Source organism: Notamacropus eugenii, chromosome 1, assembly GCF_028372415.1.
Source record: "Notamacropus eugenii isolate mMacEug1 chromosome 1, mMacEug1.pri_v2, whole genome shotgun sequence".
In the NCBI taxonomy this organism is placed as follows: Eukaryota; Metazoa; Chordata; class Mammalia; order Diprotodontia; family Macropodidae; genus Notamacropus; species Notamacropus eugenii.
The window spans coordinates 491,463,182-491,485,887 of NC_092872.1; the positions used below are offsets into that span (position 1 = coordinate 491,463,182).

Consider the following 22,706-nt stretch of genomic DNA (forward strand, 5'->3'; position numbering starts at 1 on the left):
GTTTGCTTTGAACTGAGCTAAATCCTGTTGTGGTCTAGCTTCTGGAGGACCCTTGCTTGCTAGGGCTACACTGAACAGGTGATAGTTCTTAGATCTAGATCCTGCCAGTTCCCTTGGCTATGCTAAGGCACATAGGGAATCCTGGCATTGACATTTGTCTGCTCCATCATACGGAGGCTTAGGATTTCCCACTAATTTTCTGAGGTTTTCTGTTGGCTTGCAGGGATACTGTCTCTCCTAGAATGTGCTCTCCTTTTACTTGAGTAAGGTTAATCTTTCTTGTTGATTTTTTTCAAGTCTCCTGGGCTGAAAGACCACCCCACCCCATATTTTTTTGCTCTGCAATGGGGGCGTATATGAGCCCAAAGCACAGCCAGGGACTGAGTTCAAAATCCCATCCTCCCCTCCCCTTGGTGGGGGGGAGGGTGGCCCACCATGGATGCTGAGGCCTTGAAGCGAGACATGGTGCTCTTTGCTCAGCTGTTGGTACAGAGGGATCAGGGAGGCCGCTATCAGGAGGCAGTGTTCCACTACAAGGAAGCTGTACAAGCCTTAATTTATGCTGGGATGGCAAGATGAAGCCTAGAAAATATTCAAGATGAAATGATTATTTGGAAAGAGTTCAAGCTCTTTATTCAGCAGTAACAAAACTGTGACCATTTGAAGCCAAAACAGCACTTGGATTTGGAACGTGCCTATTTCTTGGCAACACAGACTTTTGAGAAAGATAATTAAGGCAATGATGAAGAAGCTATAGAGCTATACACAAAAGCAGTGGATCTCTGTCTGAAAATAAAAGACATCCAAAATAAATGGCATTGAGTATGTTCCCTTCATGAGTCTTGACTTGGAGAATTCTTTGCCTTTCCTGTGCAAATTTCTGATAAATTTGGTAAGCTACCATTATTACCAAAACAAAAGCAATATTTTCTAGATGAGTATGACCAGATAATCTCACCAACAATCCTGCAATGATCTATACTGTATCCAGTTTCAGCATAAAGCAGACAAGAGTATCAGATTGTTCTTTTGTGGCATTTCCAGCTATCAGCTCTGCTTATAAGAGATGGATAGTATAATACGAAATTAATTACAAGCATAATTTATCCTCAGAATAAGAAAGGTGAACCAGAAAATACATGATAAAACTTCACATTAATGGTGTTCCAAGAAAAGTGATAATAGATGACCAGTTATCAGTTGATCAAAATGGAGAGCTACTCTGCTCTTATTCTAACAACAAAAGTGAATTGCGGGTGTCTCTCATAGAAAAGGTATACATGAAAATCAAGGAAGGATATGATTTTTCCAGGATCCAATTCAAACATTGGGTAGATACCAGGAAGGTACTAACTATGCATTCAGATACTCCAAATTTCAATAATGAGAACTCTTTCAGAATGCTTTCCCAAAGATTTCACAAAAGGGATATTCTTATCACCACAACTACTGGAGTGACATCTGTAGAGGAAGGAAAAAAATGGGGTTTGGTTCCTATACATGCATATGGTATTTTGGATATTAGAGAATACAAGGGTCTGCAATTTATCTAGTTGAAAAACCTCTGGAGTCATTTATGTTGGAAAGGAAGATATAGTGAAAATGATTTGAGAAACTAGACTCCTGAAATACAAAAATACTTAAATTTTGATCCAAGAACAGTAGACAACGGTATTTTCTGCATCTCTTAGGAGACTCTGTGCCAGTATTTTGATGTGATTTATTTGAGTTGGAACCCAGGTCTTTTTAGAGAATCAATATATATTCACGGTACTTGGGATGCTAAACACCAGCCTGTGAAAGATGTGTACAGCCTGGCAAACAATTCCCAATATAAACTGGAAGTTCACTGTCCATAAGGTGGTGCTGCAGACTGGGTTCTGCTTAGCAGACACGTAACTGACAAGGATAATTTTGCAAACAAAGGAGAGTTTATTACAATGGTAGTATGTAAGAGTGATGGGAAAAGAATTTACTACCCAGGTGAACCACTTCCATATATTGATGGAATTCATATCAATAGCCCCCACTATCTAACCAAGATAAAGCTGACAACACCAGGATCTCACATCTTTACACTAGTGGTGTCTCAGTGTAAGAAGCAGAACACTATCTATTGCACAGTTAGGGTGTATTCAGCATGTAAATTTACTTTTTCAAAGATTCCTTCACCATATATTGTATCAAAAAAAGGATTAATGGACAGTGGAAAGATCAGAAGACTGGAGGATGTGAGAACTTCAGGGATTCCCACAGAAATAACCCCATTAACCAATTCTAGCTAGAAAAGTCTGGGTCACTACTGATTAAGCTAAGAGGACCAAGGCAATATAGTGTTGGGTTTGAACTTGTCACAGTGTCAGTGGTGGGAGATCCTGGCTCTTCAGGCTTTTTAAAGAAGAGCAGTGGTGATTACAGATGTGGATTTTGTTTCCTTGAAGTGGAAAATATCCCTTCTGGAATCTACAATATCATCCCTAGTAGCTTTTTGCCTAAACAAGAAGGTCTCTTTTTCTTAGACTTCAATAGTGTTATCCCTATCAAGGTAACACAACTTCAGGAACTGAGAAATCACTATGGTATATACTGTACTTGACTCAGTGGCATTCACTAAATAATTGTTCTATTCCTATAAGAATGTAAGTTTGCAGATGGACTTGTCATGTCAGACTACGTATCTTGGGGTACTATGAATGAATCATGTCTCCATCTTTAGACCTGCCATTATTTACTTTATTGATGATTTTGAGAGTTTTGTCACTCAGGTATTATCAAGGAATAAGCTATTTTAGAAGCTTTAAGAGATGCTGATAAACAGCATGAAAATGCCTAACAGTGCAAATTCTTTAAGTTAGGGACATATCTCAAATGAAATCATGGAGATTGTAGGATGGGAATATTTTGCTTATTGCAGCTTTGTGGTTCATCTTGTATCAAGTTTGAAAATGTCAGTGTCCTCTGAAATAATGAAGATACTACAATTTAACTTTTTACACTTTTTTATTTACTGATGCTTTTTAGTTCTGTCTCTTATTGTAAACAGCACTTAGAAGAAAATGCAATTGATAGGTTAAATAAAAGTTGATGTGATTAAAAAACATCAATATGGAGGGACTAGTCACAGTTTTATACCAAGAAGGGTATGATTACTACTATATAAGCTAACACAGTCCTTTGCTGACAATATCCTGTACACCATAGGTGTCAAACACACTACCTGAACCAGATTAAAATGTAGGTGGGAAATATTTAACAACTTAAATAAAATACAATAAAACATAAATAGTATTTTAATTAAGTCAATTTGTGGTCTACTGAGATCTTTTTGCGTGGTTTAGTGCCTCCTATCTCTGAGTTTGACACCCTGATGTACAATATTAAAGTTTTGACTTTGAAGTAAGTTGCTACTTTGAAGAATATATGTGTGGAACTTGATTTCAAGTATGGGCAGACATATTCTAACAAGTTTTAAATTGGATATTGCTTGATGGAGATTAGTAATAGCATTAGCTCTCCATATGAGCTCAGTATATACTACCTTGGGAGGAAAGAATAACTTGATTGCAGATACTGTCATAGAGCCCATGTATCCAAAGACACATTGATATCCATTGAAGGTGGAAACTGATCTCTAACAGAGAGAGAACTGAGTCACCAGAATATTAATGACCCATTGAAAGTTTGGGATTTCTACTAGATAGTGAGAAGTAAATTTTGTTGCATTAGGTTATCTTCCTTGTCTCAGTGGTTTGTAGATAATTACCTATGTAATTAAAAAAATTGCATCCTTCCTTCTTTCCTTGTTTCCATCTATCTTGCCTTCCTTCCTATTTTCCTCTTTCATTCTTTTTATTTTTTCCTTCCTTCCTACCTTCCTTCCTTTTCTTTCTCACCTTCCTTCTTTCAATGAGCAGGTGAAGATGAAAGAGAGAAAGATGAAAAAGAAGAAAGAGAGAAAAAGAAAGAGAAAAAAAAGCTTGATAATTGAAAAAATAAAAATTCACCTAAAAGATCTATGAATATTCATAAAGAACAAGAAATAAGGACTTGCCCTTTGATAAATCAAGTTTTCTTCTGCAAAGGCACCAACCAAAGGTTGGAGGTAAGCAATAGCACTTTACCAGACTGTGGTAGAAGTTTACCAGGCTGTGCGATTGTTTCTAGAAGAGGTTCAAGAAAGAAATTTGTGCCGACCAAGGCATATATCTCTGTGGCTGTGAAAGAATTATATCATAAACCACCAATCAATACATATTTATTAATCTTAAACTCTGTGCTAAGCACTGCCCTAGGTGCAGGGGATACAAATATAAAGGTGATTTTTGAGTATAGATTAATACAAGAACTTTAAGGCTTGGGGAAAATGGATTCTTCTGACACCAGATGGCAGCAAATGTTTGCTTACTGTATTTATAGGAAAGTACTCCTAACTTTCCAGTTTGTCTGGAGAAAATAAGAACTATCTTTTAACTTTTGGTGTTTAGATTTTTTTTAATATCTAGAAAGAAGATAGGAAGAATATGAGCAACATTTTAGTGATTTCAGATAATTTCATCCAGTATGAAGATGCCTGTCCTACCAAGAATTAGAGAGCTTCTACAGTCACTAAGGCATTGTGAGGTAATTTCTCAGTGTATGACATCCCTATCAAGATGTATTCTGATCAAAGTTGAAAATACTAGAGCAAACTGCTCTTTTTATCAAGTGTGTTTTTAATTAAATCTATTTTCTCTCCATACTACTCCCCATCCCATCAAAACAAACAAACAAATTCTTTAGAGTAAATATGCATATTTAAGCAAAATAAAGTCCTTCACTGATTGTGTTCAAAAGAAATTACGTGTCATTTTGTACCCTAAATTCATTGCCTGTCTGTCAGAAAGTGGATAGGATGCTTCCTCCTCCTCTAGAATCTTGGATACTGATGGCATTAGTCATAATACTTAGTCTTTTCAAAATTGTCTTTGTAATATTGCTATTGTATAAGTTCTGAATCTCAGATCATGTTATTATTCATCTGTTTACATGAGTCTTTGAAATTATTTGTTTTTATAATGATGTTGTATTGTAAATTGTGCTTTGGGTTCTATTCACCTAAATCTACATCCATTGATACAAACCTTTACAAATCTCTTTCAAATCCTTCATTTCTTCATTCCTTCAAGGAAAATAATATTTCATCATATTTATATACCACAGTTTTATGTATTCCTCAATTAATGTGTTTCCATTTAGTTTCTAGCTTTTTTTTTAATACTATCAATAGAACTGCTATAAATATTTTTGTACTTGTAAGAACTTTATCTCTTTTTTTCTTTAATCTCTTTTGGATACAGGCTTAGTAGCGGTGTCATTGGGCCAAAGGAGTCACATTATTTAATTAATTTTTGTGTATTATTCCACATTTATTTTCAAAATGGTTATTCCCATTCACTAGTTCACCAACAGTGCCTAAATTTGTCATTTTCCTTTTTAGATAATCTGATATATGTGAAGTAGAATCTCAGAAAAGCTCTAATTTGTATTTCTCTAATTATCAGGGTTTTGGAATAATTTTTATGTGCCTCTAAATAGACTGGATTTCTTCTCTTAAGAATTGACTATTCATGTCTTTAGACAATTAATCAACTGAGGGAATGAACTTTTATTTTTATGAATATGAATGAGTTTCTTATAGATCTTGGATATGAGACTCTTACCAGAGAAACTTGCTGCAAAGATTTCCCCCTTCAGCTTTAACTTTTCCTTTTAACTTAGTCTTACTTGTCTGTGCACAATCTTATAAATTTTATTTAATCAGAATCATCAGTTTTATCTTTTATTATTCTCTGTACCTCCTGTTTGGTTATAAACTTTTCTTCTATCCATAGATTTAATTATTTTTCTCTCACATTGGTTTGTTTGTGACATGATTTTTTATGTAAAGGTCACATATCCTTAGGAGCTTATCTTGGTACAAGATGTGAGGTGTTGGCCAAAACCTAATTTCTTTCATGTAGCTTTCCAATTTTTAAATTAAATTTTTTTTAAAAAAATTAATTCTTATTCTAGTAGCTGGAGTCTTGCGTTTATTAATAAGTACCAGTTTACTGGACTGGTTTTCTTCTCTATATTATATGCTTAATTTATTCCATGATCAATCTATATTTTAAACCAGTACCAAACTGTTTTGTGATTATTGCTTTGTAGTATAGTTTGAGATCTGATATAGCTCACACATTTTCATTTCCACTTTTTTGCCCCACTATTTTGCTGGAGACTTTTGACTTTTTCTGCCTCTATATGATTTTTTTTTTTAAGTTCTATAAAGTAACCTTTTAGCGTTTTGATTGGTATTACACTGAAGTAAAATAAGTAATATTGTCATTTTATTATATTGCCTCATTTTACCCATGAGCAATTGATATTTTCCCATTGTTTAGATCTATCTTTATTCTTGTAAAGAGTGCAGTTCTATATGTGTAGTACACATATATGATGTATTTATGTACATATGTATATGTGTATATGTATATATACACAGGCAGACTCCCAAGCATTTTATATATTCCGTATATATTTAATTAAAATTTCTATCTCTTTTTTCTGAGTTTATTAATATACTCTAGGAAAACTAATGATGAGTATGGATTTATTTTATATCCTGCAATTTTGCTGAAGCTTGTTAAAATAAATCTTAGTTGAAACATCAACTAAATGTAACATCTTATCATTTGAAAAAGTGAAAATTTTGTCTTTTCTTTTCATATGCTTACTTCTTCAATTTCTTTTCCTCCTGATGTCTCTATAACCAGCATTTCTAGTACTATGCTAAATGGAAGTAGTAACAATGGACGTCCTTATTACATTCCTGAATTTATTAGAAAGAACGTCAATTTATCACCATTACATATAATGGTAACTCAGTTTCATTTATATGCTATTTATATTTTAAGGAAAAGTTTGTTTATTTTTATGTATTTCAGTTTTTTAAAACAGAAATAAGTGTTGTACTTTGTCAAAAGTTTTTTATACATTCATTCATACAATTATAAATTATTGATATTTATACATTTATAAATATGATTTTTGTTGGTTTTGTTATAAATGTGGTTAAGTGTTTATAGTTTTACTTAATATTAAGCTAACCCTATATTCTTGGCATAAATCCAACCCAGTATATAATCTTTGTGATATTATTACTCTCTGTTGATACTTTATTTAAAATTTTGTGCCAATGTCCATTAGAGATATTGGTCCATAGTTTTCTTTTTCTGTTTTGACTCTCTGTAGTTTACATGTCAAAACTATATCTGTGTCATAGGAAGTATTTGGTAGTATCCCTTCTTTTTCTCTTTTTAACAACCATTTTATAGATAATTGAATTAAATATTATTTAAAGTTTGATAGCATTAACTCATAAATCCATCTGGTCTTGTCCTCCTCACTCCCCTCCCCTGACCTGGCCTTTGAAAATTAAGTTACAGCTTGTTCAATTTGTTACTCTGAGACTGAATTTTCTAAATTTTTTATTTCTTGTTCTGTTAAATTGAATTTTTTGGAAGATATTCGTTTATTTCATTTGAGTTGTTGATTTTGTTCGAAGATAGTGAAAATAGTTTATGATATCTTTTATTTCTTTTTCACTTGTTATATCTATATTTACATCTACATCTATGTCTACATCTTCATCTATATCTATATCCATATCCATATCTACATCTATATCTCCAGTGTCATTTGGATACTGGATGTTTGATTTTCCTTTTTTTTCTTTTTGCTAAAATTAGTTAATGGTTTATTTTTTTCAAGGAAAAACATTCATTTTTATTTATTCATTCTTTTTTGTTTTCAATATTCTTAATATCTTCTTTTCTATTTTGGTGTTAAATTGGGCTTTTAAGTATTTTTGGTTTTCTAACATTCTTTTTTTTCTTCTTATTCATACCATCTTCTTTTTTTAATTTTTTATTTATTTTTATTATTTTTTATTTTATTTAATTTTTTTATTTAACTTTTAACATTCATTTTAACAAAATTTTGGGTTCCAAATTTTCTCCTCTTTTGTCCCCTCCCCCCCCAAAACATTGAGCATTCTAATTGTCCCTATCACCAATCTGCTCTCTCTTCTATCATCCCTCTTTGCCCTTGTCTCCATCTTCTCTTTTGTCCTGTAGGTCCAAATAACTTTCTATACCCCTTTACCTGTATTTCTTATTTCCTAGTGGCAAGAACTGTACTCGACAGTTGTTCCTAAAACTTTGAGTTCCAACTTCTCTTCCTCCCTCCCTCCCCACCCCTTCCCTTTGGAAGGCAAGCAATTCAATATAGGCCAAATCTGTGTAGTTTTGCAAATGACTTCCATAATAGTCGTGTTGTATAAGACTAACTATATTTCCCTCCATCCTATCCTGTCCCCCATTACTTCTATTCTCTCTTTTGATCCTGTCCCTCCCCATGAGTGTCAACCTCAAATTGCTCCATCCTCCCCATGCCCTCCCTTCCATCATCCCACCCACCCTGCTTGTCGCCTTATCCCCCAGTTTCCTGTATTGTAAGATAGGTTTTCATACCAAAATGAGTGTGCATTTTATTCCTTCCTTTAGTGGAATGTGATGAGAGTAAACTTCATGTTTTTCTCCCACCTCTCCTCTTTATCCGTCCACTAAGAAGTCTTTTGCTTGCCTCTTTTATGAGAGATAATTTGCCCCAGTTTTCTAATATTCTTAGCCACATTTCAGATTCTCTCTCTCTCTCTCTCTCTCTCTCTCTCTCTCTCTCTCTCTCTCTCTCTCTCTCTCTCTCTCTGTCTTCCTGTCTCTCTGTCTCTGCCTCTCTCTGTCTCTGCCTCTCTCTCTCTGTCTCTCTTTCTGTTAGTGAAAGTGTTTAGAGATGTATAATTTTTCCTAGGAATTACTTTGGTTGTATCCTGAAAATTTTAGTCTGTTTCCTAATTCTTTTAATTGTTTCAATGAAATTCTATGATATCTATGACTTGTTCTATGACACACAGATTCTTTAGGGTTAAGTTATTTGTTTTCTAGTTGATTTCAAATGTTTTATTTTTTGCTGTCCCTTTTATTTAAAATAATTTTATTGTATCATGATCAATTAAGGATTTATATCATTTTTCTACTTTTCTGAATTTATTTTTGGGATTTATATATCTTAAGGCATGGTCAACTCTCTCCTTCTCTCCCTCCTCATCCCCCACCCTCATTGAGAAGGCAAGCAATTTGATATAGGTTATACATATGTACCCAGGCAAAACAAATCCATAGTAGTCATGTTGTGAAAGAAAACATAGGCAAGAAAAAAGCTCAAGAAAAATAAAGTAAAAAAAGTATGCTTTAATCTGCACTCAGATACCATCAGTTCTTTCTCTGGGGATGGATAGCATTTTTAATCATAACTCTTTCAGTAAGACAGATTTCAATATCCAACTGAATGTATATGTTATTCCCTCTTTTGACCAATTCTAATGAGAGCAAGTTTCATTCATTGCTTTCCATTCCCCCATTTTCCTCTCCCCATAAAAGCTCTTCCTCCTAAGCATCTTTTATTGTGAAACAATTTTCCCCATTCTTCTTCTTTTACTGTTTCCCCAGTGTATCTCTCTTATTCACCCCTTAATTTTATTTTTTTAAAAAAAATCATATCATAATGAACTCACATCCATGCCCTTTGTCTCTGTAGAGTCCTTTCAACTGCCCTAATAATGATAAAGATTTTAGTAGTTACATGTATCATCTTATATAGGAATATAAATAGTTTAACCTAGTTGAATTCCCTTATGATTTCTCTTTTATATTTACCTTTTTAGGATTCTCTTGAGTCTTCTATACAAAAGTCAAATTTTCTTTTCACCTGTAGTCTTTTCATCATAAATACTTGAAAGTCTTCTATTTCACTAAATTTCCATTTTCTCCTGAAAATTTTTTACTAAGTTTTGTTGGGTAGGTTATTATTTGTTGTAATCCCACTCCTTTGCCTTCTGGAAAATCATATTCTAAGCTCTCTGCTCCTTTAAAATGGAAGTTGCTAAATCAAGTGTTATCCTGACTATAGCTCTGCAATATTTGACTTGTTCCTTCTGGCTACTTATGATATTTCAACCTTGACCTGAGAGATTTTGAGATTTGGCTATAATATTGCCTGGAGTTTTTATTTTGGGATTTCTTTTAGGAGATGATCAGTAAATTATTTCAATTTCTATTTTACTCTCTGATTCTAGCATATCAGGGCAGTTTTCCTTTACAATTTCCTGAAATATAAAGTCTAAGCTCCTTTTTATCATGACTTTCAGGTAGTCCAATAATTCTTAAATGATCTCTCCTCAATTTTATCTTCAAGGTCAGTTGTTTTTCTGATAAAATATTTCACATTTTTCTTTTATTTTTTCCTTCTCTTGACTTTATTTTATTTTTTCTTGATGTCTTATGGAGTCATTATCTTCTACTTGTAGAATTATAATTTTTAAGAAATTATTTTCTTCAGTGAGCTTTTGTATATCCTTTTCCATTTGACCATTTTTAAAAGCTAGTTCTTCCCTTCGGTGTATTTTAGTTACGGTTTTATCATTTAACCAATTCTGTTTTTTTGAGGTGTTATTTTCTTCATTATTTTTGTGCCTCTTTTACCAAATTATTGATTCTCCTTTCATATTCCTTTTGCTTTACTCTCATTTGATTTCTCAGTTTTTCTTCTGCTTCTCTTATTTGATTTTAAAAACCCTTTTTGAGCTCTTTCAAGAATTCTTGTTGTACTTGCATCCAATTTACATTTTTTCCTTTGAGACTTTGCTTATAGCTCTTTTGACATCATTGTTTTCTTTGGAGTTTGTGTCTTAATCTTCCATAGTAATTTTTTATGGTTAGTTTTCTTTTTATTCATTTTCTAGTTTATTTTTTTACTTTTAACTTTCAATTAAAGTTGGGCACTACTCCCAGGATGGAGCAGGACACTGTTCTAAGATTTGGGTTTTTCATGCTATTTTTTTCAGAGTTGGTTCTGGAAGACCATAGTATTCAGTACTGCCAGAATGATATGATCTAAGGAGAATTTTGGTAACTGCCTTCCTGGCCTCTACACAGGTCTTTACCCAGGAAGGGGTCTTGTTCTTCTACAGCCTTATGTGCCACTATTCGTCTTGGTCCTGGAACTGTGACCAGTGCCCTTTCCCAGTATCAGCAAATAGTCCCTTGTGATCTCTTTCTGACCAGTTGTTCAACTCCCCTCCCATCTGGAGGCTATGAGTTCCTAATTCCTGCTGCTGGTATTGCCACACCTGTGCTGTACTCTGGGCCTGACTACAATCCTGATATGGCAAACCTTTTCAGCTGACCTTTTAAATTGTCCTGGGCTCAAAATTTTTTCACCCCAACCTTTTGGTGACTCTGTGGCTCTGGAATTCAATTTGAGGCATTATTTTGGAGTTGTTTGAAAGGAATTTTGGAAAGTTCAAGTGAGTTTCTGCCTGTATTCCACCATCTGAGTTCTACCTTAAAGTTCATTTTCATCAGAACAGAGAGGCCTGAAAAACCATGGTCTAAATCTCACACAATTCTCCTTACAGGTGAATAAATGTTGGGGATTTTTTTTTGAGACTAAATTATAGAATGGGAGAGCTCATAAAAAGAGAAAATGAAAAAAGATATAGAGAAATGTGTGAAGTACTCTAAGTGAATGGAAAACAATGAAGGGAAAATAACTTGTTGCATTTTTCATGAAGAAGAGGAACTATAAGAGAATGAGTGAGGTGGCAGTGAGAGAGATTGAAACAGGGGGAAAAAGAAGGAAATCACGATTTAGTGGTGGGAGGGAGACATATCAAAAAATGTTCTCATGTGGAAAGAGGGAGAACTTCTTTAATGGGAGGTAGGGATTTTGCAATGGTTAAACTCTGCAAGGACATGGTATTCAGAAAGACCATTATGTCTGCAAGAATGTTATGCCTCCATGGACAGCATTGGTTCTGAGAGGGGTAGTCAAAACTCCTCAGGGGTAAATAGTAAAAGGGCAAGAAACCAGAAAGGAGATATAATGGCAAATGGAAAAGTAATTCATTAAGAAAAGTGCAGGGGATAAAAATATATCATACAGTCAGGGAAATTTCATTTAGGGGGCAATATTCTATACTCTACTGCAGGAATTACTGTTTCTATAAATAAGGTACAAGAGGAAAAAAAGATTAGAAGGGGTAAGATCAATAGTGAAATAACATGAAAAGAACTCTACTGGATTCCTATATGAGACAAACATAATCCTAATGCCTAAACCAGAGAAAGATGAAATAATAGAGAAATACAGTCCATTTTGATTAATTAATATCAATTGAAGTGTAGATACAAACCCTTTAATCAACTATAGTAATTGATCCAAGAATTTCTTTTGGGGGGTAGGGAACTCAGAACAGGTACTTTAGAAGTTTTAATTCCATAAGATACACAGAGTCTAAAGAAAAAAATAAGTATAAGAACAATAAATTAAAGAATAAAAATTTAGAAGACAGAAAAGGAAGAATCATTAAAGAGAATAAAGAAATCCTAAATAATAATTGGGTCAAAGAACAAATCACAGATATGTTTAGTAATTATGTGAAAGCAAATGGTAATAATGTAACAACATGCCAAAATTTCTGAGGTATAGTGAAAGCAGTCCTCAGGGAGAAAGTTATATTTCATATATTATACACACACACACACACACACACACACACACACAGACACAAACTAGAAAAAAGAGAGGGTTAATGAACTAAATTTACAGGTTTTAAAAGTTAGAAAGTCAAAAAAATAAACCCAAAATTATCACAAAAGTGGAACTATTGAACATTAGAAAAGATATAGATAAACTGGAAACTAAAAGGACTATAGAAATAATAACCAAAACCAAAAGATAGTACTTTGAAAACAGTAGCAAAACTAACAAACATTTAGCTAATCTGATCAAAAAAGAAGTAAATAGAAAAGCTAATCAAGAAAATATCAAATTTGTAAGGTAAAATCATAACAAAACTGGAAAAATAAAAATAATTAGTAGAACCTACTATGCTCAGTCACATGTTAACAAAACTGAGAACATAAAAGAAAAATTTTCAAAAAATTTTATACTGACAGAGAACCAAATAGAGATATTAAATCATCCAATCTCTGAAAAAGAAATAGAAATAACTGTAGAGCAACTCTAAAAAGAAACAAACATCTGGTTCTGGTGGATTCATAGAAGAATTCTATCAAATTTTTAAAGAATAATTAGTACCAATATGAACAAATTATTTCCAAAAATTGAGAATAAAACCACCCTAATAGATTCCTATGTGTGACAAATATAATCTTAATATCTAAACCAGAGAAGGATGAAACAATGAAAAAATAGAGGCCAATATTTTCAACGAACATGAATTTCAAATTTCTTCAAATAATTACAATAATGAATCCAATTAATCATTTATTAGGACTAATTTAAATTTATGCCAGGGATGAAAAGATAAATGATTCAACAATAGGAAGATAATCAACCCACATAATCATATTAAAACCAAAAGCATCACAAACTACATGATTAGATGTAGGAGGGTAGTCAACAGATGTAGGAAAAAATAGACAAAGTAAAAGACAATTTATTCAATAACTCTACAAAGCATAGGCAGGGAGGTTCCTTTTAACATCAAAAATGGTATTAAAACAAAGCAAACATAATATGTGTGTATATATATCTACATGTATGATATGTTATACACATACTTATACATATGTACATATGCATGACTAAAACAAATTCTCTGTAGATAAATGGTTAAAGGATATGAAAAAATTGTCCTTAAAAAAGAATCACAAACTATTAGCATCATTATAAAGAAATATTCAGAGTCAATAATAATGAGAGAAATATTAAAACAGCTTGAAATTTCATCTTTTACTCTAAAATGTGGAAAAGTTAAGATAAGGTGGAAATAATCACTCTTGAAAGGATTGTGGAAAGATGTTAGTGGAGCTGTGTACTAATAGAGCATTTAAAAATATTTCCCCAATTGCACATAAAAACAATTTTAAACACTCATTTTTTTTTAACAAAAAATTTGAATTCTGAATTCTCTACTTCTCTTCCTCTCCTGTTCCCTCCCTGAGACAGTAAGCAATTTGATATATGTTATACATGTGTAATAATGCAAAAATATATTCTCATATTAGTCACATGAAAGAAAGTATAGACAAAAAATGGAAAAAAATAAAGTAAAAAATAGTATACTTTGATCTTCATTCAGAATCCATTAGTTCTTTCTCTGGAAGTAGACTGCATTTTTCATCACAAGTCCTTTGGAATTTTCTTGGATCAGTGTATTACTGAGAATAGATAGCTCATTCACAGATGATCATCATACAATACTGTTGATACTGTGTACAACCTGGCTCTTCTCACTTCACTTTGTGTCAGTCCATGTAAGTCATTCCAAGGTTTTTCTGAGATGATTCTGCTTGTCATTTGTTATAGTACAGTAGTATTCCTTTACAATCATATAACACAACTTGTTCAGCCATTCCATAATTAGAGTTGCTATAAATATTTTTGTACAAGTAGGTCTTCATTTTCCCTCTCCCTGTCTAGCCCCCCTCTTTCTTTCCCTTTCTCCTTCTCCCTCTCTCAAAATTAAATATTTTATATCCTCTAATACTCTCTGTCTCTTGTTCAGTCATAAGTTCTTACCTTCTCCTTAGATATGACAGGTTAAACTATTCTATGCTCCCCTAATTTGCTTATTTTTTATGTTTATTTATTTATTTTTAGTTTTCAACATTCGTTTTCCACAAAATTTTGAGTTCCAAATTTTCTCCCCTCCCCCACACCAAAACGCTGTACATTCTGACTACCCTTTCTCCCAATCTGCCTTCCCTTCTATCACATTCCTCCTTTCCCTTATCCCTATCTTCTCTCATCTTGTAGGGCAAGAAAAATTTCTAAAACCCATTACCTGTATTTTTTATTTCCCAGTTGTATGCAAAAACAATTCTCAGCATTTGTTCCTAAAACTTTGAGTTCCAACTTCTCTCCCTTCCTCCCTCCCCACCCATCCCCACAGAGAAGGCAAACAATTGAATATAGACTATATATGTGTAGTTTTGCCGACAACTTCCATAATAATCATGTTGTGTAAGACTAACTATATTTCCCTTCATACTATCCTGCCCCCTATTTATTCTATTCTCTCTTTTGACCTTGTCCCTCTCCAAAAGTGTTTACTTCTAATTGCTCCTTCTTCCCATTTGCCCTCCCTTCGATCCTCCCTCACCCCACTTATCACCTTCTCCTCTACTTTCCTGTAGTGTAAGATAGATTTTCATACCAAATTGAGTGTGCGTGTTATTCCCTCCTTAAGCCAAATGTGATGAGAGTATACTTCACTTTTTCCTTCTTATCCCTCCCCTTTTTACTCTCCATTGAAAAAGCTTTTTTCTGGACTCTTTTATGAGAGATAATTTGCCCCATTCCATTTCTACCTTTCCTCTCCCAATGTATTCCTCTCCCACCCCTAAATTTTATTTTTTTAGATATCATCCCTTCCTAGTCAACTCACTCTGTGCTCTCTGTCTATATGTGTGTGTATGTGTGTGTGTGTGTGTATGTGTGTATAATTCCTCCAACTACCCAAATACTGAGAAAAGTTTCAAGAGTTACAAATATTATCATTCCATGTAGTAATGTAAGTAGTTCAACTTTAGTAAGTCCCTTATGATTTCTCTTTTCTTTTTACCTTTTCATGCTTCTCTTGATTCTTCTGTTTGAAAGTCAAATTTTCTACTCAACTCTGGTCTTTTCATGAAGAATACTTGAAAGTCCTCTATTTAATTGAATGACCATTTTTCCCCCTGAAGTATTATACTCACTTTTGCTGGGTAGGTGATCCTTAATTTTAATTGACTTTGACTTCTGTAATATGCTATTCCAAATCCTTTAATCCTTTAATGTAGAAGCTGCTAGATCTTATGTTATCCTGGTTGTATTTCCATAATACTCAAATTGTTTCTTTCTAGCTGCTTGCAGTATATTCTCCTTGACCTGGTAACTCTGGAATTTGGCTGCGATATTCCTAGTAGGTTCTCTTTTTGGATCTCTTTAAGGAGGTGATTGGTGGATTCTTTCAATATTTATTTTGCCCTCTGGTTCTGGAATATCAGGGCAGTTTTCCTTGATAATTTCATGAAAGATGATGTCTAGGCTCTTTTTTTGATCATGGCTTTCAGGTTGTCCCATAATTTTTAAATTGTTTCACCTGGATCTATTTTCTAGGTTAGTTCTATTTCCAATGAGATATTTCACATCATCTTCTATTTTTTCATTCTTTTGGTTTTGTTTTGTAATTCCTTGGTTTCTCATAAAGTCATTAGCTTCCATCTGCTCCATTCTAATGTTTAAACAACTATTTTCTTCAGTGAGCTTTTGAACCTCCTTTTGCATTTGACTAATTCTGCTTTTGAAAGCATTTTTCTCCTCGTTGGCTTTTTGGACCTCTTTTGCCAATTGAGTTAGCATATTTTTCAAGGTGTTATTTTCTCCAGCATTTTTTGAGGTCTCCTTTAGCAAACTGTTGACTTGCTTTGCATGATTTCTTGCATCGTTCTCATTTCTCTTCCCAATTTTTCCTCCACCTCTCTTACTTGATTTTCAAAATCCTTTTTGAGCTCTTCCATGGCCTGAGCCTAGGGAGGCCTCTGATAGTAAGCATTGTTCTTCCTCATCTGAAAGAATGAAAGAAAATACCTGCTTACCAAGAAAGTAGCCTTCTATAGCCTTATTTTTTTCCCTTTATGGGTATTTTCCCAGCCAGTTACTTGCCTTTTGAGTCCTTCATCAAGGGATAGGTATACTCTGAAGACCTCTAAGTTCTCAGTTTCTCCAAGGTGGCACAATCAAGGAAGAGGAATTTACTCCTCTCCTGGCCTGCACTCTTGTCTGTGAGCAACCACAAGTACTCTGTTCTGGCCAGGATCTGCCAGTGGGTTTCCCTCTCCAGAGCCTCCACCAGATCCACCACCAGTGCTCCTCCTCACCCTAGGGCTACCACTCAGGGCTGAGATCTAGAGAAGTGGCTCAATTCTCTCAGGGTATTTAGATGGAGGGCTCCAAAACTGGAGGTTGTAGCTGCAGTTGCTTCTGCAGGTGGGGCCAGACCACATTCCCTTCTCACCCAGGTGAGAGAGTTTTCTCACTGCTCTTTGAAGCTGTCTTTGGCAGTTGTGGGTTGATCAATCTGGGAACTGCAGCTGTTATTGGGGATTCTGCCCTCTGAGACTTGCTCCAGTCCTGTTCTTGCCATTTTTTACAGGTATTTATGGGCTATGGGCTGAAACTTCTACAGGTCTGTCTTTCTACTCTGCCATCTTGGCTCCATCCCCTTCCCTCATTGGCTAATAATATCAAATTTTATATTTAAAGGATGTATCCATTTTTACCTTATTTTTGTATGATCTGTACTCTCTGTCTCATTTCTGCCATTCCATTTTTTAGTTTTCCTAGCAGTTTTTGTCAAATGATGAGTTTTTGTCCCCAAAGTTTGGATCTTTGCATTCATCAAACACTATACTACTATGATTTTTTTCTACTGTATATTGTATACTCAATGCAGTCCACTGATCCACCAATCTATTTGTTTGTCAGTAATAGATTGCTTTTGGTGATTACCACTTGATAATGCAGTTTGAGATCTGATATGGCTAGGCTACCTTTATTCACATTTTCAGTTATTCCTTTAATATTCTTGACCTTTTGCTCTTCAGGTGAACTTTGTCATTTTTCTAGATTTATAAAATAATATTTTGGTAGTTTGGTTGTTATGGTACTAAATAAGTTAATTAATCTAGGAAGAATTGTCATTTTCATTATTGTGGTTTGGACTAACCATGAGCAACTGACATTTTTTCTAATAGTTGAGGTCAGGTTTTATTTATGTGAAATGTTTTGTAACTGAGTTCATATAGTTCCTGGCTGTGTTTTTGATGGTAGACTTCCAAGTGTTTTGTATTGTCTACCATTATTATAAATGGAATTTCTCTTCCTATCTCTTCTTGCTGGATTTTGTTGGTAATATATAGAAATGGTGATGATTTATGTGGGTTTATTTTATATCTTGTCACTTTGCTAAAGTTGTTAATTATTTCAACTAGTTTTATAGTTGATTCTTTAAATATGCTGTCACATCATCTCCAAAGAATCATAGATTTGTTTCCTCATTACATATTTTAATTCCTCCAACTTCATTTTCTTCTCTAATTGCAATAGATATCATTTCTAATATAATATTGAACAATAGCGGTAATAGACATGCTAGCTTCACACTTGATCTTATTTGGAAGGCTTCGAGTTTATCTCAATGAAAAATAATGTTTGCTGATAGGTTTAGATAAATACTATTTGTCATTTAAAGGAAGGCTCCATTTATTCTCATGCTTTATAATGTTTTTTTAATTTAAAAATAAGAATGCATATTGTATTTTGTCAAAAACTTTTTCTATATCTATTGAGGCAATCCTATGAGTCATATTGATTTTGCTTTTGATGTGGTCAATTATACTGATAGTTTTCTTAATGATGAGCCAGTACTGCAATACTGGTGAAAATCCCACCTGCTCATGGTGCATGATCCTTGTGATACATTTCTCTAATCTCATTGTTAGCATTTTATCTAAAATTTTTGCAACAATATTTGATAAGGAAATTGGTCTATAGCTTTTTTTCCCTCAGTTTTTGCTTTTTCTTGTTTAGGTATCAGCACCATAATTGTCTCATAAAAAAAATTTGGTAGAATTCCTCCTTTGTCTGTTTTCCCAAATAGTTTACATAGTATTGGAATTCATTGTTCTTTAAATGGTTGGTAGAATTCACCAGTGAATCCATTTAGTCTTGGGGTTTTCTTAGCTGTCCAATTTTTTCTAAAATGGGGATATGTAAGTATTCTATTATCTCTTATGTTAATGTGGGCAATTTATATTTTTGTAAATATTTAACTTAGATTTCATTTTACTTAGATTGTCATCTTTGCATATAATTGCACAAAATCACTCCTAGTGATTGCTTCAATTTACTCTTCTTTTGTGATGATTCACACTGTTCACTTTTGATAGTGGTAGTTTGGTTTTCTTCTTTCATTTATTAATCAAATTAACCAATGGTTTATTTTATTGTTTCTTTTAAATAGACAGCTGCTATTTTTACTTTTTGCAATTTGTTTTCTTAATTTCCATTTTATTAATCCCTCTTTTGATTTTCAGGATTTCAAAATTGTTGTTTATTTGGGTATTTTTAATTTGTTATTTTTCTAGTTTTTTTAATTGCATGCACAATTCATTGATCCGTTCTTTCTCTATTTTACTGATGAAAGCATTTAGAGATATAAATTTTCCCCAAGTAGTACTTTGGCTCGATTCCATAAATTTTGGTATGTTGTCTCATTGTCTTCATTCTATTTTATGACATTATTGATTGTTTCTATGATTTATTCTTTGACTCAGTCATTCTTTAGAATTAGATTATTTAAATTTCAATTAATTTTAATCTATTTTTCCACTGCCTTTTATTGAGTATAATTTTTTTATATCATGATCTGAAAAGTGCATTTAATGTATCTGAATTTCTGAATTTTTTGTGAGGTTTTTATGCACTAATACATGATTAATTTTTGTGTAGGCCCCATATACCACCGAGAAAAAGATATAGTCCTTGATATCTCTATTCGTTTACCTCCAAAAGTCTGTCATTTCTAACTTTCCTAAAATTCTATTTACTCCTTATCTTCTTTCTTGTTCATTTTGTGATTAAATTTGTCTAGTTCTAAGAAGAGAAAGTTGACATCCTCTCCAGTACAGTTTTACTATCTATTTTCTCCTGTAACTTATTTAACTTTAAAAATTTGGATGTACTAGTATTTGGTACACAAATGTTTAGTACTCATATGGCTTCATTGTCTGTGGTATCTTTAGTAAGATGTAATTTCCACCCTAATTTCTTTTATTTAGGTCAATTTTAATTTTTGCTTTGTTTGAAATCATGATTTCTATCCCTCCTTTTTAAATTTCAACTGAAGCATAATAGATCATGCTCCAGTCCCTTACTTTTACTCTGTGCATGTCTCTTTGCTTGAAATATGTTTCTTGTCAACCCTATATTGTAAAATTCTGATTTTTAATTGATTCTGATGTGCTTCTCTTTTATGTGTGAGTTCATCCCATTAACATTTATAATTATAATTATTAACTGCATATTTCCCCATACTTTATTTCCCCCTGTTTATCCTTTTGTATTTCTCTCTCTCTCCTCTCTGTCTCTCTTTATCTCTCTGTTTTTCTCTTCTTTCATCTTTTCCTTCCTCACAAGTGATTTGCTTCTTACCATTGCCTCTCCCAGTCAGCCCTCACTTCTATCAATCTTTCCCTCTTCTTATCCCCAAAACTCCTACTTCCTTATAGGATAAGATAAATTTGTATACTTAGCTGAATGTGTATGTTATTTTCTCTTTGAATCAATTCTAATGAAAGTAAGGTTCAAATACTGCTTGCCATCATTCCTATTTTCCCATTTTCCTTGTAACAGCTCTTTCATGCCTCTTTTATGTGAAATAATTTACCTCATTCTACCTCTCACATCCACCTTCTCCCAGTACAATTTATCTACTCATCCATTGATTTTGCTTTTTATTTTTCTTTGTATATCATCTCATCATATTAAATTCACACCTGTACCCTCTGTTTATGATACTCCTTCTAACTGCCCTAAGAGTATTAAAATTCTTTTTTTTAACTTTCTTATTTATTTATTTAACTTTTAACATTCATTTAAACAAAATTTTGGGTTCCAAATTTTCTCCCCATTTGTCTCCTCCCCCCACCCCAAAGCACCGAGCATTCTAATTGCCCCTATCACCAATCTGCTCTCTCTTCTATCATCCCTCTCTGCCCTTGTCTCCATCTTCTCTTTTGTCCTGTAGGGCCAGATAACTTTCTATACCCCTTTACCTGTATTTCTTATTTCCTAGTGGCAAGAACAGTACTCGACAGTTGTTCCTAAAACTTTGAGTTCCAACTTCTTTTCCTCCCTCCCTCCCCACCCCTTCCTTTTGGAAGGCAAGCAATTCAATATAGGCCAAATCTGTGTAGTTTTGCAAATGACTTCCATAATGGTCGTGTTGTATAAGACTAACTATATTTCCCTCCATCCTATCCTGTCCCCCATTACTTCTATTCTCTCTTTTGATCCTGTCCCTCCCCATGAGTGTCAACCTCAAATTGCTCCATCCTCCCCATGCCCTCCCTTCCATCATCCCCCCCACCCTGCTTGTCGCCTTATCCCCCAGTTTCCTGTATTGTAAGATAGGTTTTCATACCAAAATGAGTGTGCATTTTATTCCTTCCTTTAGTGGAATGTGATGAGAGTAAACTTCATGTTTTCCCCTCACCTCCCCTCTTTTTCCCTCCACTGTCTTTTGCTTGCCTCTTTTATGAGAGATATTTTGCCCCATTCCATTTCTTCCTTTCTCCTCCCAATATATTTCTCTCTCACTGCTTGATTTCATTTTTTTAAAGATATGATCCCATCCTCTTCAATTCACTCTGTGCACTCTGTCTCTATGTGTGTGTGCATGTGCGTGTGCATGTGTGTGTGTAATCCCACCCAGTACCCAGATACTGAATAGTTTCAAGAGTTACAAATATTGTCTTTCCATGAAGGAATGTAAACAGTTCAACTTTGGTAAAGTCCCTTATGACTTCTCTTTGCTATTTACTTTTTCATGCTTCTCCTCATTCTTGTGTTTGAAAGTCAAATTTTCTTTTCAGCTCTGGTCTTTTCATCAAGAATGCTTGAAAGCCCTCTATTTCATTGAAAGACCACTTTTCCCCCTGAAGTATTATACTCAGTTTTGCCGGCTAGGTGATTCTTGGTTTTAGTCCTAGTTCCTTTGACTTCTGGAATATCCTATTCCACGACCTTCGATCCCTTAATGTGGAAGCTGCTAGATCTTGTGTTATCCTGATAGTATTTCCACAGTACTTGAATTGTTTCTTTCTAGTTGCTTGCAATATTTTCTCCTTGACCTGGGAACTCTGGAATTTGGCCACAATGTTCCTAGGAGTTTCTCTTTTTGGATCTCTTTCAGGTGGTGTTCTGTGGATTCCTTGAATATTTATTTTGCCCTCTGGTTCTAGAATCTCAGGGCAGTTTTCCTTGATAATTTCATGAAAGATGATGTGTAGGCTCTTTTTTTGATCATGGCTTTCAGGTAGGCCCATAGTTTTTAAATTGTCTCTCCTGGATCTATTCTCCAGGTCAGTTGTTTTTCCAATGAGATATTTCACATTATCTTCCATTTTTTCATTCTTTTGGTTTTGTTTTGTGATTTCTTGGTTTCTCATAAAGTCATTAGCCTCCATCTGTTCCATTCTAATTTTGAAAGAACTATTTTCTTCAGTGAGCTTTTGAATCTCCTTTTCCATTTGGCTAATTCTGCTTTTGAAAGCATTCTTCTCCTCATTGGCTTTTTGAACCTCTTTTGCCAATTGATTTAGCCTATTTTTAAAGCTGTTATTTTCTTCAGCATTTTTTTGGGTCTCCTTTAGCAGGGTGTTTACTTGTTTTTCATGCTTTGCTTGCACGTCACTCAATTCTCTTCCCAATTTTTCCTTCACCTCTCTAACTTGATTTTCAAAATCCTTTTTGAGCTCTTCCATGGCCTGAGCCCA

The 22,706-nt window shown here is 33.8% G+C and overlaps 1 pseudogene; it reads left to right on the forward strand.

Annotated features, from left to right (window-relative positions):
* The first annotated feature begins 435 nt into the window (after nt 1–435).
* Nucleotides 436–2,596, forward strand: LOC140518534 (calpain-7 pseudogene; annotated as a pseudogene).
* The last annotated feature ends 20,110 nt before the right edge of the window (nt 2,597–22,706 follow it).